This window comes from Haliotis asinina, chromosome 6 (genome assembly GCF_037392515.1).
Source record: "Haliotis asinina isolate JCU_RB_2024 chromosome 6, JCU_Hal_asi_v2, whole genome shotgun sequence".
NCBI lineage: Eukaryota > Metazoa > Mollusca > Gastropoda > Lepetellida > Haliotidae > Haliotis > Haliotis asinina.
Window position 1 is genome coordinate 11,464,800 of NC_090285.1, and position 21,254 is coordinate 11,486,053.

Consider the following 21,254-nt stretch of genomic DNA (forward strand, 5'->3'; position numbering starts at 1 on the left):
GTCTGCTTTAGATATGTTTCTCGTAAGCAGAATGCTAACGGTGTGAAATCTTGAACTAAAAGATGTAAATCATTCAAATTTGACCTGAGTCCTCTGCAGTTCCACTGTACTACGGGTGACGAGGTTATCTCTTTGGGGGATTAACAGGAGAACGCCACCTCGCTCTTCTCGAGGGTAACAAGCTATGTGTCCGAAAATGGTTGCTTTCAGACACATCCATGTCCACGAGTGATCCAAAGTTATTGAACAGTTGGACCTGATCATTTGACCCTTTTGGGGCTCTTCCACTAGGGTTCTGTTTCGCAGATTCAGGTTTAGATTTCGATTTAGTTTTTGTAATTTGTTTCACATTTGTGGCAGATTTGGATAACTGAGTTGAGTGTGATAATGACTGTACCTGATGTAAAGATGAATCCTTATCACAAGACGCCTGAGACTGAATGATTGTTTGACTTGAAGTAATGGTTTGCGAACAAGAGCTTTGTTGAAAAGGCCTCGCTTGAACTGCTGTAGATATCGAAGTAGGTGCAACCGTCTTTGTCCATGTGTAGTCAGTCTGGCAAGCAATTGTTTGAAGAGATACATGGTTTGTCTTTGGGTCTGAAAGTCGTGTAGACACAGTGGTGGCATACGTAGATCCTGGCTGTTCTTGAGCTAGAACAATATTCCGTGCTTCCAGAAAATTTACATTACGGTCTTGCTTTATTCGAGAGATTTTTGATTGAAGTTTCAGTGTAGGACATTCCTTTGGCTACCTGAGCAGTTGACACACGAAGGGGGATTTGTACATGACTTGCCATCCTCGCATGTTCCACCACATCGATGACAAGCGGCTGGATTACGACATGACTTAGATCCGTGGCCAAACTTCCGACAGCTGTAACATCTCAGGGGATTCAGCATCAAACCTTAAGTTACAGTATCCAGCCTTAAGTCATTCAGGACGAGCCGGAAGACCAAATGTAAACAAGTATGTGTTTGTCTTGACCGTTTCATTGTCTTTCTTCAATATTTTGTCTTTCGTCAATAACATTTTGTGATTTCAGTTCTGAGACAGTTTCAGCCGAGACACCGTATTGCATCTCGTACAATACTCTTGCTGTTGTTCAAAGTCCTGTGAGGAGAAACTTGCACAGGAACATTCGCTAATGATTTGGTGGAAAGGAGAATTTGTGATTGAATGTGTTTCCTGCACTCAATCAAAAGACAGCTAGAACGTAACATTTTAACTTCTTTAACTTCCCCAGCTAAACCTTCGATACCCTTTGCAATGGCAAATGGATTCAGCTATAGAGGACTGCCATTAGTGGAAGACCTGACTAGAAATCTAGACCAGTGATCAGAGTTCATTTTTGTGTTGAAAGATCGTCATCTTCGGAAGAGAGTGAATCTTCTGGTTCATGAGTACGTTTTTTTTAAGGGGGTGTCATGTTAGTAGAAGTTATGTTTCATCCATCTGGCTCCCCACCCACCACCGAGTGTCAACAAGGACGATGCCTTACATCTGTGGATCTCCAACAGATGGCACCAAGGACACCAGGTGGATATACTCAAGTAGAAACATATCTAAAAAAGACATATCCTACTAGATTGGCCCATGACCCACCGCCTTCTGGCATCGGACTCCAGGCAATATAATTCTATGACACGTTTAGAACAAACAAAGTCAACATGGTCAAAATTGTTCTAACCCTTTTTCAGTTATCATAAATAATATCCATGCACATGGCACGGCGTGACCAGCCGATTGATAGAATCGGGCCGATTCTACCACCCGTCCTCCACCGACAGGGGACGCAACCCAAGGCTAACAGGTTGCCCAATTCGGTTGCTCCTTGGGGTGCTATGGACCTAGTTGACCCGGGTCCACACGGGGTTCGAACGGTTCTTTGCGTTACCCAGCACCCACCACGAGGAGGTGGCCGTTCACGGGTGCCGGACATGAACAGACTAAAGCCAGGCCGTGTATAGACATAAATGAACAACAAACAAAAGCACAGCTATAAACTCACTTTAGCAAGTGACTTCATGATTTCATGTCAGAGACATACGCTCTTCAACATTCTCTGATAGTAAGGTTTTCGGATCTATAATTAAACTTTTAAATCACAATTTTCATTCATTCGGCTTCATATGACATCTAAGATATCAGTGTATATGCTGACACTTCCTTGCTTTATGGTGATACTGTTAGAATAAGTATCGTACATGAGTTAAAAGTAGAGATACTGGAGTCGGATTAGGTGGTGTTGCATTATTTTGTTAAATATCACTGGCTAACGTATCTTGTTTCAGAGTTTCATTCAGGTGCAATATATAAAGCAGCGGAGGAGATTCAGTGATTAGTTTGTTTGGACCACCATTATCATAGTCATTGCTAATGATCATCGGGGTGACCATTATCGGTACTAGAACTTTCCGTCTGTCAAATCGAAACCGTTCCACATCCGTCGGACGTCGTTTGTACAGTTCTGCATACAGTGGCCTGTCTAGTGCCTGGCTCCATGACATAAAGGGAGCACGTGTTTATGAATTACAATCAATTATTACCAATGATTATGATAACGTGATTCCCAACAAACCAAATACGGTTACATTTTGTTGATATCTGACATGATAATGATTTCCCTTTTTCCTATATATTTTCCTTAATTAATTATTATTGTGTTAGACAGAGCTGACAAGAATGAATAAATTTGCAAATCACTGACACTTACCATTCTAATTATCCTATATCCAAACAGTCGCAAATCGAATATGTACAAATACTCTATGAACCTCTCTCACGATCAAGTCCGAAGGTGCTCAGATTCTCAAGAACTGACAAGAAAGATGACTGTAATTACGCTTACCGATGGGTGCATCGTCTTGGTCTGTCGTACATGTCTCCTTGGTGAAGGTATACCAGCTTAAATGCCATGACATTGGCTTCACCGAGAATGCTTATGTGCTTGTGATATACAAGCGGACTTATACAATTTTGATGATGTTTTTTTATCGTTACTTGGCACAACCTTAGACTATGAAGCTTTGTTTGTATGGAGCTCGAGCTATGTAGGTATGAATGGATTACATCAGTATGTGTGATAAATAAGTGGTCAGGCTCGCTGACTTGGTTGACACAGTCATGGAATGCCAATTGCCAGACCAGATTTGATTATTCACTCGGTTATTGCGCGCTGAGTGCGGCTTTAAAAAAACCAACTAACAAACCAAGGCAAGTGGAGCTGAAATTGTCATACACACGTTTCCATTCAAAGAATCTGTTTTTGTCTTTGCATTTTGACAACTAAAATCATCTTTGTTAACGTTGACTGCTTCTCGCCAGTCACTTCTCAAAGAATCACATTATGAACTATTCCATAAAGTATGAGTGTGTGAGTGAAGATTACGCCGAACTCAGCAATATTAAAGCTATATGTCGGCGGCCTGTAAATAATCGAGTCTAGAGTAAGCAGTCCGGTGATTAATATCATGAACATCGTTCTACGGAATTGGGATACGATGACATGTGTCAACCATGTCTGCGAGCCTGCCCACCCGACCACCAAGCATGGTTTACTGAAGATCAATTCCAAGCCGCATCTTCACGGGTTAACATATTCACAGAATGTGACAGTGATATTGAGGTTCATTGTTCCAGAATCCTATCACTGGCTCGAATAAACTATTCGTCTTATTTAAGATCCACTTTCTGGACCATATTCATGATTGTGGATTTTGTGGATTGTGGATTGTGGATTCAAAAACAAATACATCACCAACTGTTTTGGCATTGAAATATTATTCTTGTGTGATGGAGAAATCAATAAAATCAAGCGGAACATGCTTGACTGTGATTCTTTCATCACGGACATCACGGAGGATCATCGCCTTTCAATATATATTGTGTATACCTGCTATTGTCAATACATCATTGCATGATGAGCTTTTCAAATATGAACTGACAAACCAAGTAGGTATTACCGAATAGCAGCTTTATAACAAGAGTATGGGATAAGTATTGATGCGATAGATTTGTCGAGTGCTGCTTTTCAGCAAAATAGACCATTGTGCACTGGAGATGGAACGATATTTCTTCATTTCATCAAGAGCAGGACGATTCGAAATGATTTACGTGTACGTTAGGAATAGCATGGGCAAGTGGTGAAAAGGAATCATTTGGCATCTGTAAGCTTGGTAAATCTTCGGCAAGTTCCTCCTCCATCTATAACGTACTTCCATGCTTGCTGTTTGATGGGAAAGATGCTGTGAGAGGTCACGCCTGAAAAGGTTTTTACGAACCGACTTGATATAATATGATGAGTTAAAACTGGAACATGTTCTACTCCCCACTAATTCTGGGCTGTATATACACAGGGGGCACGGTGGGCGAGCTGGCTAAGGTTAAGGCGCCAGGCTAGTGATCCAGTGAAGAGCAGTGCAGTGAACCCAGTCCACCCAGCTGTGAATGGGTACCTCGTTAGGATGAGAGAGCCTCAATAAACTTGGTGCGCCAAGTGACAAGCAGAGTTGTATACTCGCAAGGGAGTTGAGACTGAAATACTATGTGTTGAGATTGACTGACAGCGATCGATTGCAATTACATCCTCTCAACTGTAACCTGTCTTTTTACTTTTAACGGACGATCGGGTTTTGTGTATCCCGATTCGTAAAATTCACTCTGTGCATGTACATCGTTAATGTGACCTGAACATTTCTTGAAACTTCACACTGAAAACGCTCGGTCGAATTATTCAAACATTTACACAAATAAACATACCAGTAAGAGGAATGTTAAAGGAAGATATAATTTTACTGACCTTTAAAGTCCTATATATTCATGGAAACATCATCTGGGAACTGTCACATAGTTTTGTTCACATCTATCAGACACGAACTAACTTGCACCTTGTAATTACATAAATACATAGATACTACGCTAAAAGGTACATCAGGCGATGTGTAGCGGTGTTTCTGGCCTATCTATTGTCTCAGTGCCTCGCTCTTGAAATGTCCAAGTTGGTTAAATAGCACAAAAAGACACCAAATCAATGGCGAAACGAGGCTTCTTCTTGCACAGAGATATTAAGGTGGTTCTGAATTCACTACCTATTAAGCAGTAGAAAATGAAGTTAGTAGCACTGTTTATGATTGTCATGAAAATTGTAAACGACAGAACATGGACAGTTACTTCAGATGAAATATCAGATGTTAAAGCAACAAATTTGTAAACGCCCGAGGGTCAGTGAGTGGCAACAAACATCAGAGTTATTGCTAGAACAAGGCATGCCCCGACTATGTCGTGCGTCAGGTGTAACATAGTTGATACCCGCCTCCTCTGGTCAGTCCCAAGTGAATCTATGTTAAGTCCACCGAATGCATAATTAAGTATCCAGCAAAGAACTACTGTGAACTAAGCCATCATGAAAAGAAGGACACAGTAACGACTGGACACACTACATGTGGGCTACATAAAGCAGCGATCAGCCCCCCGAATGAACCCACACGCAGCAAGGGTCTGCTGCAAAAATAATCCACCATGACGGCCATGACACTTTAATGCATGGACACTACCTGTGACCAGTAATGAAATTAATGGGGGCTTGTAGCTGACTTTTCGGACGTGTATCCAGCTAGGCGCACTTCAGGTGGAATGCAAATGAGCGGGCCATTAAGACTGACCAAGGGACTATATGAAGGGGAGGCGGCCAGGCAGAAGGCAGAGCGGAAAGAGAGCGGACAGAGACGACCCCAGCAACATCAACCGGTCTCAGCAGCCAGTCCAGGACTGCTCTCAGTCTCCCGACTACGAGCCGCTCTCATGTACTAGGAATAAAGAAGAAACATTCTCTCACACCTCTTTGTCGTTGTCCTTACTTTGTTAATCAGGGGATCTACATTCGTCTTTGTGGCGTGTTAACGATCTCATTCTGCATCTGGATACCACGAGGACGTTGACGTTGCAGATGACGCTGACGAGTATAGGGATAATGCATGAAAATACCAGACTAAGGTACGTGGCGTGAAATTCAACAACCTGGACACTAGAGAATGAATCCGAAAAGATAAATATCCACAGGAGAAAGAAGGGTACGTTGAATAACAGAGAAAACACCGCAATAGCAACTTGTTGTGAACAGAATCACGCACACAAGTGGAGAATCTAAAAGGCATTGCCACGGCCAGACATCTCACAAATGCCATCATTACAGTCAGGTATGCCCCAAACGTTTAAAGTGTAGAAAACAATAGTGCTAGACAAAGGAACAGCTGCAAAGTATGAACCCCAGTCCTTCTCTTTCAAGGACAGTCATCATCAGCACGAAACGGATGATTACTAGTAGTCCCATATCCAGCACGTTGGGGTATGTCAGGAGTCGTATTGGCTTTGAATTCAATTTATAGAGAACACACACGCTTACTGAGTTTCCATTAATGCCCAGCAAACACAACACTATTCCAGAAGATAACAGGATGATGATGGATACACTGAGTTGTCATCTCCACGTCAAATATATACTTAGTGTTGGTGTTCCCTTTTGCGAAAGAAATGCGTAATATGCTTAAGTAGATGGCAAATAAATTGCAAATTACCTAATAAATGGTGATACTTGCTGTACAATGTTCATTCAGCTGCATAGCCTGAAAGACCATCCCTATGCAGTGTATCGCTATATGTGGCAAAATGTGAACGTGTGATACATTTTGGTTGCAATCAGGATGGCATACTGTAAAAGCAGGCTCAGTTCTTGATCCACTTTTCTTTTTCTGTGTGTCATCAAATCAATCTGGTGTGTTAGAGCAGGTACGTTTCATCTCTGTAGTGTGTACATTACATTAGCTTTCCCCTTTTTAGAGGATAAGTAACATAAGTCTGTCTCTTGGCTGCTGATGGCTATCCATTATAAGTATATGTGACCTCTACCTGACTCACTATTATGGAGCAATGTGTTTTCGAAATTCTAGCAGCGCATATTCATCATATTTACAGACCTCTGTGTCTGCCATTTTCTGAATTTCTAAGTTAAGTTTTTATGTTTCTTCTTTTTACTTTTATCTTTAATGGAAATGTAGGAAACTTGTTTGACTTGAACAAAGCGCTCATAAAATACTTTTAATTGAGCAAGCACCAAACCCCGAGAACAAAATATCATTAATAGAGAGAGAATATTTGTATTTTAGGGTATTTTGTGAGCATAATTCATATATTCGATGTTAGATATTGCGATTGCCAAATACTGTATAACACTAATTCGCTGAAAATGTGTATCTTCAATGTAGTGATACACAGATGGTTATCAAGTTGGAAGGCGGTAGTCGGTGGAAGTTTTTTGTGCTGTTGATAGCACACGTACATTATTTTCACTGTACATTGAATAACATAAAATCATTGAGTTCTGTAACTGTAAGTAACTTTAAGAACTAGATGGTGGTCACCACAATTCGTTTCTAAAGGGATAAAGGTAGTGATATTGTACTCAGAAAATGATATTCTGTCCTAGACACCCCACTATACTGTAATATATATTTATATGTCAATTCACACAGCCGTACACGTAGCCATCAAATACACATTTTTCAATACCGTGTTTATATCGTAAACATAAACCGAGTTACACTATTTTGCATTGACAAAATACAGACTTATGGCAGCCACCACACGGATCAGCTTTTTCGGAGAATGTATACAGATCTGGACGTCCTGAGTCAATGCTGCTCCTCTGTTGATCGTCAGTTTCACACACAACAACAGAAATAATTAGAAAATGTAAATGATTTCGTAGTCAACATTTAAAGCTAATTATAAAACGAATAGGTCGCTATGCTGTACTCAAATGGTAGTGACCTAGCTGAAATATATTTATATGATCACACTGATGATACGGACATTGATCGTTTTGGCCTTATGGAACAAACTGTCTCCTCGGACAGAGATACCAGGGTTGTTCTAAATTAGATTCCTATCAAAAAGTAGAAAATGAAGTTGGTAGCACTGATCGTCAGTTTCATACACAACACCAGAAATAATTAGGAAATGTCGATGATTTCGTCGTCAACACTATCCCCAGCTGTTGGCGACCTATAGCCCACTTTTACATTGTTTTGTCCAAAATGATTTTTCTCCTTTTAAGAACTAGTTTTAGTTACGATATGGCTGATATATTGCAAATGTGACTTTAAATCTTAACTCAATCACTCACTCACTCGTCGTCGTCAACAATAGAAGCCAACTCTAAAACCAATCGGTCGCTATGTTCTACTCAAATTGTAATCAACTGGCTGAAATATATATTTATATGTTCCCACTGATGATGCGGACATTGATCTCTGGCCTCATGGAGCAAATGGTCTCCTCAAACAGAGATGCCAGGGTTGTTCTAAATTAGATCCAAACCTATCTGCAGTGTGACATATAATTAAGGTTAGTTCAGAGACCTCTGAAGAATATAAACAAGGCAGCAGTGATTGCACGGAGACGATCAAGTCACCTGAAGTAACTTATTCTGCACTGACACCGCATAGAAGTCGGAAACGTGCAAGGTCTCGTCATAATTAAACGTCTCGCAAAGACAATGAAGACAGTCAAGTATGCCTCAAAAGTTTGAACTACAAACATCAATGCACGAGTGCACATAAACACATGACGACTGGTCTTGAATCCTGAGAGCATCCATCATTAGGAAAGTACAAGTTGTTTGGGGGGCAAACTGAATGCATAATATCTTTATACGAAGGCAAATAACCGCAAAGACATTAACAATGGCAAGAGTGGTATTAAGAAGACATAACAGGCATTTGACACATCCAAAAGTGAACAGCAGTTTCTAATTATCCTATGTTATAAAAGGTATACCGTACCTGAATATAAGCATCATCAGGCGGACTATAGTGATGTCCACCAAGCTCGGTAATTACTTCACTGTGGCTGTTGCGTGTGTTGTTTAGTGACTGATGCTGCTTAAGACAAACCAGAGTTGTTTGAGTCTGTTTCTAATCTCTTTTCCTTGTGGGACTAATCATCAATGGAAGACACGATCAAGTCCATACAAGTTATTCAGCACCTGTTTACTTTGTAAGCAATATAACGATAATCGTCTCCATGTTCAAGTGCTGACATCAGGTCATGTTGTAAGTGTATGCATACTTTCTAAAATAAAATACTCTGTTTCCTGATATCACCGACCGCCATTTCAGGGAAAGTGAACTGCATGAAAATTAATGTGAATATAGGAGCATCATCAGTTTCCCCATTTTTGACACGGGGAATTCGCTATTCACGGCGTTATTATTGGCGTTTTAAAATGAATTCATATTCACCCGGAAAGTTGAATTCACGAACGTTGATTTGTTTCATAACCTTAAGCAAGACGTAAGATTCTTACGTAACTTTCTTAGTAATTTGTTCGGTATTCTACTTCCCGACAAGTGTTCCCCACTCAGTAACACGAAACCGCACCTGTAAATACCTTCGGGTTTTTGCAAATGTGTATAAATAGCAAACCAGAAGATACTTTTGATGTTTAAGTGGCGTTCCCAAGCTCTGAACATCTATGATACTACATTTGCCTGTATTGACATGGCTACAACAATCGGTGTTGTCGGATAAGGAAGAAATCGCTGCTTTATGCAAAATATGGAACTTGCCGGTTGGGGCTTTTGACAGGTATATATTTTCGGACTGATATTTTCCACGAGTGAAGATCGAGGGGACAGAAGCTCAGATGTCGCATCACTTGCATTATACAATTGCATAACAAGGAGAAAATAATAACGGAGGTGTATGTTTGATACCCGTATGTGTATGTTTGTTGGTTTTGTTCAGTAGTTTTTTCAATATATGATTTTCACCAAACATCGCATTAGCAATTTAAATGTTACTTGCCGACGAATGTGTCCGAGAATTGATTTTACAATCACATAGCAGAAAAAAGTTTCTAAATATTAGTTTTACAAAATATGGTGAACTGCAGCCTAACATTGGATTCGGAAAAGTGAAAAGGGTTCAATGAAACAAATGACTCTGTGACTCTCACAGAATATTGCGATGAAACTGAAGGAAAATCTGCAAAATGTTCCATTTTGCCATAGTGTATGTATGTATGAGAGCTTGTATGCTTTTTATCCTATTTCAGCAATCGTAAAAAAAGTATGATAATGGCAGTATATCAAAGGAATATTACATGGTTTTGTTCAGAGACAGGCAGTAAATTTGCTGACTGAATACTTATAACGTACTTCTGATCTGCTACAGACAACCAAGCATTTCATGCTCTTTTCAGTTTCGAGAGTCCCTTAGGGCATTTAACAAACCTTTTAATAAACAAAATTAAAATGTCAATAGAAACATTCACAAAAAAAACTAAACAAAAAAAAAAAAAAGAAAAAAGAAAAAAGAAAACCCCAAACAACCATCTCCATAGTATCTGGACTAATTGGAAGCTTCATTAGTTAAAACAATTCCATGAGTGGTGTTGATTGTCATTATCAACCAAATAACTTTTTCGAGCACAGTTTGCGTTTTGCATCCGTTATTTCACCTTATTTTCACTTTGACACTTGAGTGAGTGAGTGAATATTTAACGTCACGTAGGCAATGTTTCATGTTCGAATTATACGTGATGTTACAGGGGTAACATTAACGACACGGGTACATGAGTTTTCTCAATAAAACTCTCTGCAATAAAGCGGAAAGTTCACTTCGGCGTTCCTGTGTGTTTAATTTCCGAAATATCTTAAGGTATTCTTGGGTGATAGATTGGTCTTTTAACGAAATTGAAATACATACGATCACTATTGTGCCTTTTTCAAAATTCAAGCGAGTAAATAGTCGATATTTTGGGGAGGTGAGGAGATGTTTTGATATCTTCCCCTAGCTGTAACTAGTAAACTTATTGTATCAGAGCATTAACCGAAGGCTTAGTATACAATAATTTGGTTTGTCCAGAAACAAGAACATTTTGAATAATTTTTGTATGATGTATACATTTTATTGGTACTGTCAGTTCGTCAATCAAAGTACGGTAAAGAGATGAACACAAAGCTGGCTGATGAGTTGTTGGCTGCACATCGGTATAGAGGAACCATACCTATACCTACTGTCCCACACCACATCTGATAAGGTACATTGCTAAATGGATGGCTGTGTTTTCAATATTCAGATATTCCTTATACTAAATTTGTAAGCAAAATCCGTTTCTAAACAAAATTTCAAAATGTATAGAAAATCATATATTCGCATAAACTCACCATGAGGTATGTCTCTGACAAGGACACACTGTATCAATGATGCTTCTTTGACAATTATCACTTTCACACACAACACCAGCAACAATAATCCCTCGGTGGTTCCATCCTGATAATTAGATACATCTGGCCGCCGAGTTGTAGCCTACTGGAACGTATAGCAAAATGTTTACAAACAGAGCTCTCAGGTCACCAGGTAGCCAATGTATCTCAAACTGAAAATGGTAGTCAAATAGTGATAGCAGTCAGTCAGTCGACGCGTAGTCGAACTGCTACACTGCTGACACGGGCATAGATCTGTTTCTTCTTGTGGAACAGGGATTCCTCTTGCACAGAGATACGAGGGTTGTTCTAAACTCGCTACCGATCAAACAATAAAACAGGAAGTTAGTAGCACTGTTAGTAATAATCATAAAAGTGGAAAATTTACCGAAATATTCAACTATACCAAGTGCAGAGCGATGAGTCCAAACATAGATATTAACAACACCTAAAGAACCGTGTGTAACGATAAACATTGCAGTGATTGCAAGGACGAGGCACGTCAACTGAAACGCACTCCTGCCGTGTCGTCCATTGGGTGAACTACTTTGGTTGTCCTGTCTATGTAATGATTTCATTCTACATCTTGAAATAACTAGGATGGCGTTGCAACTGAGAATGACGAGTATTGGAAGAAACCGGCAAAATATCTGTTGGAAGTAGAAGCAGAAGTCTGGAATCCAAGTGTGTGAAGATGTTCTTCGTGCGTACTGCCCTACTATGAAAGGCACGTTGAAAAACACTGAAAATACTGCACTTGCAAAGAGTAACTTATTTTGCACTGAATCACGCATGAAAGTTGAAAATCTGAACGGCATTGCCACGGCCAGACATCTCACAGTGGCAATCAAGACAGTCAGGTATGCTTCAAAAGTCTGAACTACAAGAGGCAATGTCCCAACACACAGATCCACAATGTTTTCAGCGAGAGCAAGATCAGTAAATCCACGTGTAGTCACCATACTCCAAGTGCAAACCATCGCTAACAGTATAATATCCACCACATTGAGGTACTTCAATAATCTCAAGGACTTTGAGTTCATCTTGGAAAGAATAAACACGCTAATCGCGTTTCCAATTATACCTAGTAAAGATAGTGGGATGTAAACATACATCTTCACTTCAAAATAACTGAGGGAAATCATGATGTTGTACATGCTGAATGATCTCGCCAATATGGTGTCTCGCCGTATATATACTACAGGCTGTTATTTCCTTTGGGAAGATGAATATATAATGTGTTCACGTTGAAGTACAAAGGGCATGGACGTATTGCTGTTGGACAAATTGGCAAACGGCGGTATTGAGAAAATACCGCAGTCTGTCATCAGATTTATCTAACCTAATCTAGCTGTGGTGATGTAACTATGTCGCTTACTACTAGTACTACCAACACATATCCATGAAGTTTCGGGTGGGAATATTTGCCATTGAGTAATGAAGGAAAGACGATTTACGTCTGCGATCGATGGAAGACCGCAACAGCTCAATTATCATAACAGATAATGGCGGCGAACTGAGATTACAATGTCACTGTCACATACTGTGGATATCAGCATAATCTGCAACAACAATAGAAATATCAGTATGTGTGACTTGGTTGACACATGTTATGGAATGCCAGTTGTATAGGTGTCGTGAATCACTGGATTATGGAGACCAGATTTGATTATTTACACGATTATTGCTGAGTGCTGTATTAAAGAACAACCAACCGACAAACCAAAGCAAGTGGAGCCGAAATTGTCATACACACATTTCCATTCAGTCACTTCTCAAAGAATCATAACATTAACTATTCCATGAAGTATGAGTGAGTGAGTGAATATTACGTTGAACTCAGCAATATTAAAGTTATATGGCGGCGGTCTGTAAATAATCGAGCGTAGAATAAACAATCCAGTGATCAACATCATGAACATCGTTGTACGCAACTGGAATACGATGACATGTGTCGACCAGGTCAGCGAGCCTAGCCACCCGATCACCAAGCATGGGTTACTAAGGATCAGTTCTATTCCGCATCTTCATGGGTTAAATTATGTACAGAATGTGACAGTGACATTGATGTTCAATGATCCAGAATCCTATCATAGGCTCACATATACTATTCGTCTTATTTAAGATCCATCTTCAGGGCCATAGTCATGATTATGGATCTTGTAGATTGTGGATTTAAAATAAATACATTTTCAAGCATAAAACTTGCCTGCAATGGACAGTGAAACGGCGACAGTATCACTGGTGGTAAGGTAAATTATCATGTTATCATTAACGATAGCATTACGTGAGTGAGTGAGCGAGTGAGCGAGTGAGTGAGTTAATGTCAACAAGGGACAAGACAAGAACTACAATATTACAATTAACATGAAACCTAGCGTGGAAAGTTAAAACTAATATCACTATTTGGACAATACAATATAAAAACAGGCTATAGATAGCCAACAACTGGAGGTCTCTCACAATGATTTTACCATAATTCAACCCCCATTGAGGGTACAGTCACTAACAATCTTAGTTATTAATCTAAGCTACCAATAATTAAATATTTATCGGTTTACAAATCATTTAACATATCCAATTCTTTTAAAAATACAATAACTAAATGAAACCTTACATTATTTAACACATCCTTTATAGTTTGGGATTTGTAATATTTGTCCCTTGTGATGAAAGACCTGTTTAACTGTGATTCTTTCATCACAAGGGATAAAAAATGGAGGATCTTCACCTTTAAGCAAATATTCAATTGTATATCTTGAGTGGCCAACGCGACATCGTCGCATGATGACCTCCTCAAATCTGGACTGACAGCCCAAGAAGGTGTAGCCAATATAGGGTTTTATAGCATGTAACATATTAATACCTACTTGAGCGTCCCATTCATTCTACATCAGCTCACGGATATACGTTCTAATGCTAGTTTTGTAATCTGAGTATGGAATTTGAAGTGGTGTTACAGTTTTGTTGAGTGCTGCCTTAGCAGCAAAATCGGCCACTGTGTTACCGGAAATGCCAACATGGCTGGGTAACCAACAGAAGACAATGTCGTATTGGCCAGTAGCAAGATCATTACAATACAATTCAATTATTTCAGTTAAAAGAGGATGCTTACATGATACGTTTTAGTAGCCTGAAGGCAAGAAAGAGAGTCTGAATAGATTATATATTGTTTATGTTTAGGATGTCTTTGAATAATGAACCAATGACTGACTGACTGAGTGAGTGAGTGACTGACTGACTGACTGATTGAATGAATGTTTTTATTTCCTCTAAAAGACATTGGAAGATTAAGCATTTATGATATCAGTCAGTTACATACATACATATGATATTAACAAAGCACGGATATTTACAACAGTGGTAGTCTATAAAGTATACATCAAAGAGTCCTTTAAGGAACAGACAAATAGATGTAGTCCGAAAAGTGTAATATGATGGTTGCCATGCTGTTTCGTCAAGGCCAGGGATCTGAAGATTGGCACCAACAAAGGTACAAGGGCATCATCATCATCCAGCATTTCAATTAATACAAATGATTTCTGTGTCTCATTGTTGTATACAGGCTTTATAGCCTGGATACAAATACATTTGAGTGTAAAGTCTATGTAGACTCCGTGTTTGGTGTATTACAGAATACCTGGACATATCTTCTCTTATGGAAAGTCTTAATTTCCATTGAGCTTCTTCATAAGAGAAGATAGCACTTACAACTATTCTGCTCCAAACTGTGTTTGACGGAAAATTCCAGTTTGCACATAAGTTACTACATATTTCAGTAGATTATACTTTCGCACAGTATATAATAAAGTGTTGCAAATACTGCATGAGTTAATATTTAAGTGAACAGTGAGTGAAAAGAATGCACAGAACAGCGTTTTCGTTGATTAATGACAAGTGTTGTTACATAATCTTCCTAAGAATAACAATCTGCACTTATCAGTGTATCAAACCATTGTCCAGAGACCTAGGTTGCCACTCACAGAATATTTTACTGATGAACTAATATTAATTGCGATAAATGAAAGCTCAGGACAAGATTGTTTCCCTTTCCGAAACAACTACACCGAGAAGTATATTCTGAGACAATATGTAGTGAGTGAGTGAGTTAATACTTAACGTCACATCGGCAATATCTCAGCCATATCGTGACGAGAACATACAACAATGAAAAAACGCATATATAAATCATAAAAACCCGTCAACGAAGGACAGTAAAACAACTAGAATATCACAATTTCAATTAAAACTAGCATGGAAAGTTAAAACTAATAGCACTATTTAGATAATACAATATAAAAACAGACTATAGATCGCCAACAACAGAAGGTAGATCACCACACTAGGAACCATGGGGACTTACAGTACCTTTGCTACCTGCATGGTCCAGACAATATGTAGTGAATTCTGCAGTCTAGAAGGGGTGGTACTTAATAGTGTCGTATCATCGGCTAACAGAATCGATGGCACGTCAATACCATATACACATATACCATTGTTACTAAGTTATAATTCGGTTGATAAATCATTAATAAAGACAAAGAAGAACCATGCAGACAGAGGTCTACCTTGCCATACACCTTGTTTCACTTCAAATGTATCCGAACTATTTCCGTTGTACATTACAAAAGAAGAGCTGCAGGTGTAACGATAATATAGCAGATTCCACATTCCCCCCGCTATACCCAACGTTTAGGAATAGACCGTTATGCCAATTGCGATCAAAGGCTTTCTCATTATCGAGAAACGCTGAAAAGACTTCTGAGCCAAGCTCAACATAATATGTTACGCAATTATTGAGCATGAACGTTGAAATAATTGCACAGTAGAGGGTTTGGAAAGTAAGGGTTAATATGGCTTATGTAACATTGTAGACGTGAGAGAAATAGTTTTTCAAATCGTTTTCCCATACAGGAGCTAAGTGTGATACCTCTGTAGTTTTTGGGATCACATTTTGAACCTTTTCCCTTATAAAGTGGAAAAGCCATATCCAGTCTGAAGATATTGGGAAAGTAGACAGCTTTCATAATTGCGTTATATAAGACGCAAAGCTTTTCTAAATGTTCCAGAGGGAATGCACTGAGAGTTAACACTAGTAAGAGCACTACCAATCTTTTCATTATAGAGGTTGAACTTCATTGCATGGCATACATACGTCAGAGAGAAGACTCCCCGTTTCTTATGTGTAAGGATTCAATTCAGTGGAGTCAGCTTTGTGCCATTTCGGAATACATGTTTTGGACGTAGGAATTACAGATTTAGATTGTACTGTAATCTTTACCAAACAAGGAAAGTGGGCAGAGATCGTGTAGTCACACTGATCAAGCACACAACATTGAAGTATGTTGCTTACCTCATGAGAGGGTATAAGGATATAGTTAGTTAGAGACTTGCACAAATTGTCCTTACATCTCCATGTATAGTCCGGGTCATACATGCGAGATTTATGTAACACGTGTACAAGATTTCTATAGGTAATTAGCTTTTCGGGTTCCTTTTCACGTGAGGAAAAACAGCTGTACACAGATCTGAGTTCAGAACTCCTAATACATGAACACCTTCTTTACAAAGCATATCATAGGCATCCATTAACTCATCTAAAGCATTAAGATATGTTGAATGTAATACACTGGTAGATGCAAGCCTACAACAGATTACATATACATTTGCATATCCGTTGCACATAGGGCATGGATGTCTTTAAGAGCTGTTAATATGGCTTTTTGCTTCTGCAGTAAAAATAGAGCTGTTATTCGGTATTCTGGAAGATATTGTCCTGGATCCAATTGATTATGTTCTTGTCTATATTGTTATTCATTAGTTTCTGATTTTTTAAATGTAGTTAATGTTAATTCAACTTGTGGCCTAACCAATTACCAAGGATGAGAAGAAAGATGTCTGGAAGGAGCTATATTTTCCAGGTCAGTGCCAGCAAATGGCTTAATTCTTGGCCGAAGAGGCGGAACAAGAGAAGACTTTTTGTAATACACATCCTCATAGAGAGTTTTGAAGACACAATTATATGCAGGGTTAGATTCGTGAGAGTATGGTTTTGTGATAAGTTGTAAAGCTAATTTTAGATGGCGTTATGTAAGAGATGGTTCATCTGCCTCAACGTAAAGACTGTAAAATACTTCTCAGCTTTCTTCCTACACTTTCTGGCTTGTTTGCATTCTTCATTGAATCATGGCTTGCGAATATGTGGAACTGCGAATATGTGAAACTGGGAATAGTTTGTTCAGGCAATGTCATTCAGTATATCGGAAAACACTTGTCGCAAAAACATATCGGTACATAGTTTTCACATAATGACCAGTCAGCCCTGGCGAAGTGCCTTCTGGATAACGATGGATCATCAGCAGGGTCAGTTGTTTTCAGAATGGTAGGGAAGTGATGACTCCCACATAGGTCGTCATGGACCATCCATTCAAATCCATTACATAACATGGGGTCCGTAAGAGATAAATCCAGGGATAAATGTGTTCCTGTAGCTGGATGTAGATATACAGCTGCATCACCACTAAATATACATAAATTATTTTATTACCCACATGGTGCTTCGTAAAGGTGTTTCATAACACCTTCGAGTGATTTGATTGGATAATACGTGAACTTTGACATTACTGGTACTACTTTCATCACTCATTCCATTCATGATTTTCATTCAAGTTTTCACACCTGAGGGTATGTAAAACGAAAACACTTCCATGGAATTAGATAAAATTTATTTCATTTAGTGTGGTTACTAGCATTGTTTTCAATTCTATGATAACTCAAGTTTCTGTAATAAAAACGAAAATAAAACAATCTATAAAAATACGTAAACAAATACGTCTTGTAGGCCTCTCACGAGTGTAAACAAATATGGCGTCGCCCGTAAAAGTTATTGATTTCGTCAAAATTGACGGACTATTGATTTGAAGAGTTGTGAATGTTATCAAGAGACTGAATGCCTTCTGCGTGTATGTTGTCAGGACTGCACAGTAACACACAACATCAAAAGACGAGCGGCGCTCTTGTGTGTTTATCACTGCCACTGTCAGCCCCATCCATTCGCCTCCTCCCGCACAAACATTTTGTCACTGCCATGCCTCCCGTGGTTTCTTATGTAAGGGTCAAAGGCACTTACCAGAATCTGAACACAATAGGCTTGAAATCGTCTTAGTTCGAGGTTGTAGGCTGTGTTTTCAGACCTAATTTTCGGTGCAGTCTTCAACATAAACGTCGAATCTCGACAAGTGGGAATTCCTAGCCGAGATGAGAAGGCGTCACTGACATCCTGCGCAAACGTCGCCGAATTATTTGCAGTAACTCGTCCTCCGATGAAGAACATTAAGCTCAACTATTTGAAACATACAGTTCCCAGTTATTCACATTAATCTTTGCTGTTGAGTTTGCCGCTCCTAATTAAATGCTTCCTATAATCTTCTTTGTGAACACTTCTCAACATGACGACTAGCCCGACAGTGATGGCTGACTGACGTTCAGGCAAGATTTAGGTCACGTAGTCAATATTTACACTTCACAAATGTTTTGATGAATTACATTATTGCTTTTGAAAACAAATCCTCAACTGAAAAAAAAAAAATTTTGATCACGACTTGATTCTGTCTTAAATTGTGATTAGGCGCCGTATAGGAAATACATTGCCTCTACGCAGCGTACGTTTTCCTGGAGTGAAGCGGTTGACATTCCAATCACCAATATGGTGTATTAATCAGCGTTACATGGTTCTATATAGGAGAGCAAAATATTGCTTTATTTTAACGATATTTTCACTTTTTAAAACGTGGGTAATAAATAGGATACAAAACTCGTTCCCCTTTCATATCAAGTTTATGTCCCTCGTGAAATAATTTTGGTTTGTCACGAGCTTTAGTGAGGGACATAAACTTGATATAAAAGGGGAAGCTCGTTTAATATCCTATAAATCTGAAATGAATTCTTCTATAATTTTACCTTTATGATTTGTGTTGGTAGCTGCACAAAGCGTTTTGTGGCCATTGAGGTAACCCATGATTATAAATGGCTTTGGAAGCTGATCACATAGATTTGAGGATCCGATTGCTGAATGCCAGAAGAGGGAGGTAGTGAAAATGCAATGTGCTAGATTAGGCGAACAGCTACAGTTTGAAGATTCGTATGAAGAGGAACAGGGCTATGTATTATGCCCTGCTGTACCAAAATGGATGCACCTCCCGGAGGTCTGTAGTCTGGAGTATCTGTATTTTTAAGATATGTCTCTTAAAGACAAAATACTGATGGTTTAAAGTCCTGTAGTAATCAGTGGATCTCCTTGAAGTTATTCTTCAGTCCTCTTGCAATTCTGTTGAGTGAGATTACGATTTTGGCTTATGGTGGTTCTATTAAGGATCTCTCCTACGTTGAGGAAGAACCCATATCCTTCTGCTGTGAAGATGGAGACACCTCCATCTCAAGGGGTTTAAAGCAGATATGAGTGAGTGAGTTTAGTTTTACGCCGCACTCAACAATATTCCACCTATATGGCGACGGTTTGTATGGCGAGTCTGGACCAGACAATCCAGTGATCAACAACATGAACATCGATCTGCGCAATTGGGAACAATGCCATGTCCCAATCAAGTCAGCGAGCCTGACCACCCGTTAGTCGCCTCTTACGACAAGAATAGTCGCCTTTTATCGTTCCTCCAAATCAATATTTGTTTGAGTACGCTCAGGTTCTGACTCACTCACAGTTTGAGAGGCACATGTTGGTACAGTAGCCTGGCAGTCAGAAGGAGTTCAAGACGTAACAGCTTTCACTGGTTTAACAGATTTCATCCAAGTCAGATCGTTTTTCGTTTTCCAGAGACAACAGTTGAGTCGACGATATTTCAGATTGGATCTGACTTGTAACATGATTTTTAGCTTCAACAAAGGAAACGTTATTCAGATGTTTCAATTTGAGGATTTATGTTTGTATCTGCCAATCAGGGCAAGAATTTGATACATGGTTACCACCGCAATTTGCACATTTAGGATCTTTATTGCAGGAAGGATCATGATCATCTTCACAGCAACCTTGATAACGTTGAACACTACGACGGGACGTAGAACCTTGTCCACACCAGAGTGGACTTGGGATGTATACCTCTACTCCGATATTGAAATAACCGGCTTTTATAGATTTAGGCACAGTCGCAATGTAAACGGGTAGGTGTTGCTTGGCTCAGTGGTACCATTCTGTTTCTTGTGGTGAGACGACAACATTAATATTTGCAAACTTGTGGTTTAATAGACTTGTGGTAAATAGACTGACTGCTGCCGACGCAAGCACTCCACAAGAAGCAAACCGCCATGGAGACGTGAAACGTTATTTACTTCTTCACATATAGACTGAATTGTTTTTGATATCACAAACGGAGTTTAAGTGGTTCTCCATTTGTAGACGCAATGACTATAAACTTAGACTCAGTTTCTTGTTGCTGTGAAGCTGAAACACCTTCATGACTTGAAAGATGATCAGCCTCTAGAGGGTCTTTTTAGTCATTTCTATTTGAACCAGAATTCGTAAGAGACATGATGGATATAGTAAAATACAACACCACTGCTCTTCATCCGCCACCGAGTGTCAACAAGGACAGTGTTTCATTGTAGCTGTGGCAAATGACACTTGGGACACAGCGGTGATATACTCCGATAAATGCACCATAAATAGCTATATTTGTCTTCCAAATATAATGCTGGTTCAGCTTTAACAAACACTTGGAGAAGTTAGAGGTCGGCCCATGAGCCAATGTCTTCTGACATAGGACACTAGGGAATGTAATATATCAATAATTCTTACGTTTCAAATCAAAAGGACCAATACCAAATAAGTTAAATGTTCAGAAATAAATTCTGTGCACAGGGCATGGCGTGACCAGTTCTACCACCCGTCTAGGTGAGGTTAGGGCCAAAGTGGTGTGTTAGGCAACAGGAACACGGTTCCATGCCCATGTTGCCCTCTACCACCAGAATCCCTT

At 39.3% G+C, this 21,254-nt stretch overlaps 1 pseudogene; it reads right to left on the reverse strand.

Moving 5' to 3' along the window:
• Nucleotides 1-5,863: 5,863 nt before the first annotated feature.
• Nucleotides 5,864-19,701, reverse strand: LOC137286845 (uncharacterized; annotated as a pseudogene).
• Nucleotides 19,702-21,254: the final 1,553 nt, after the last annotated feature.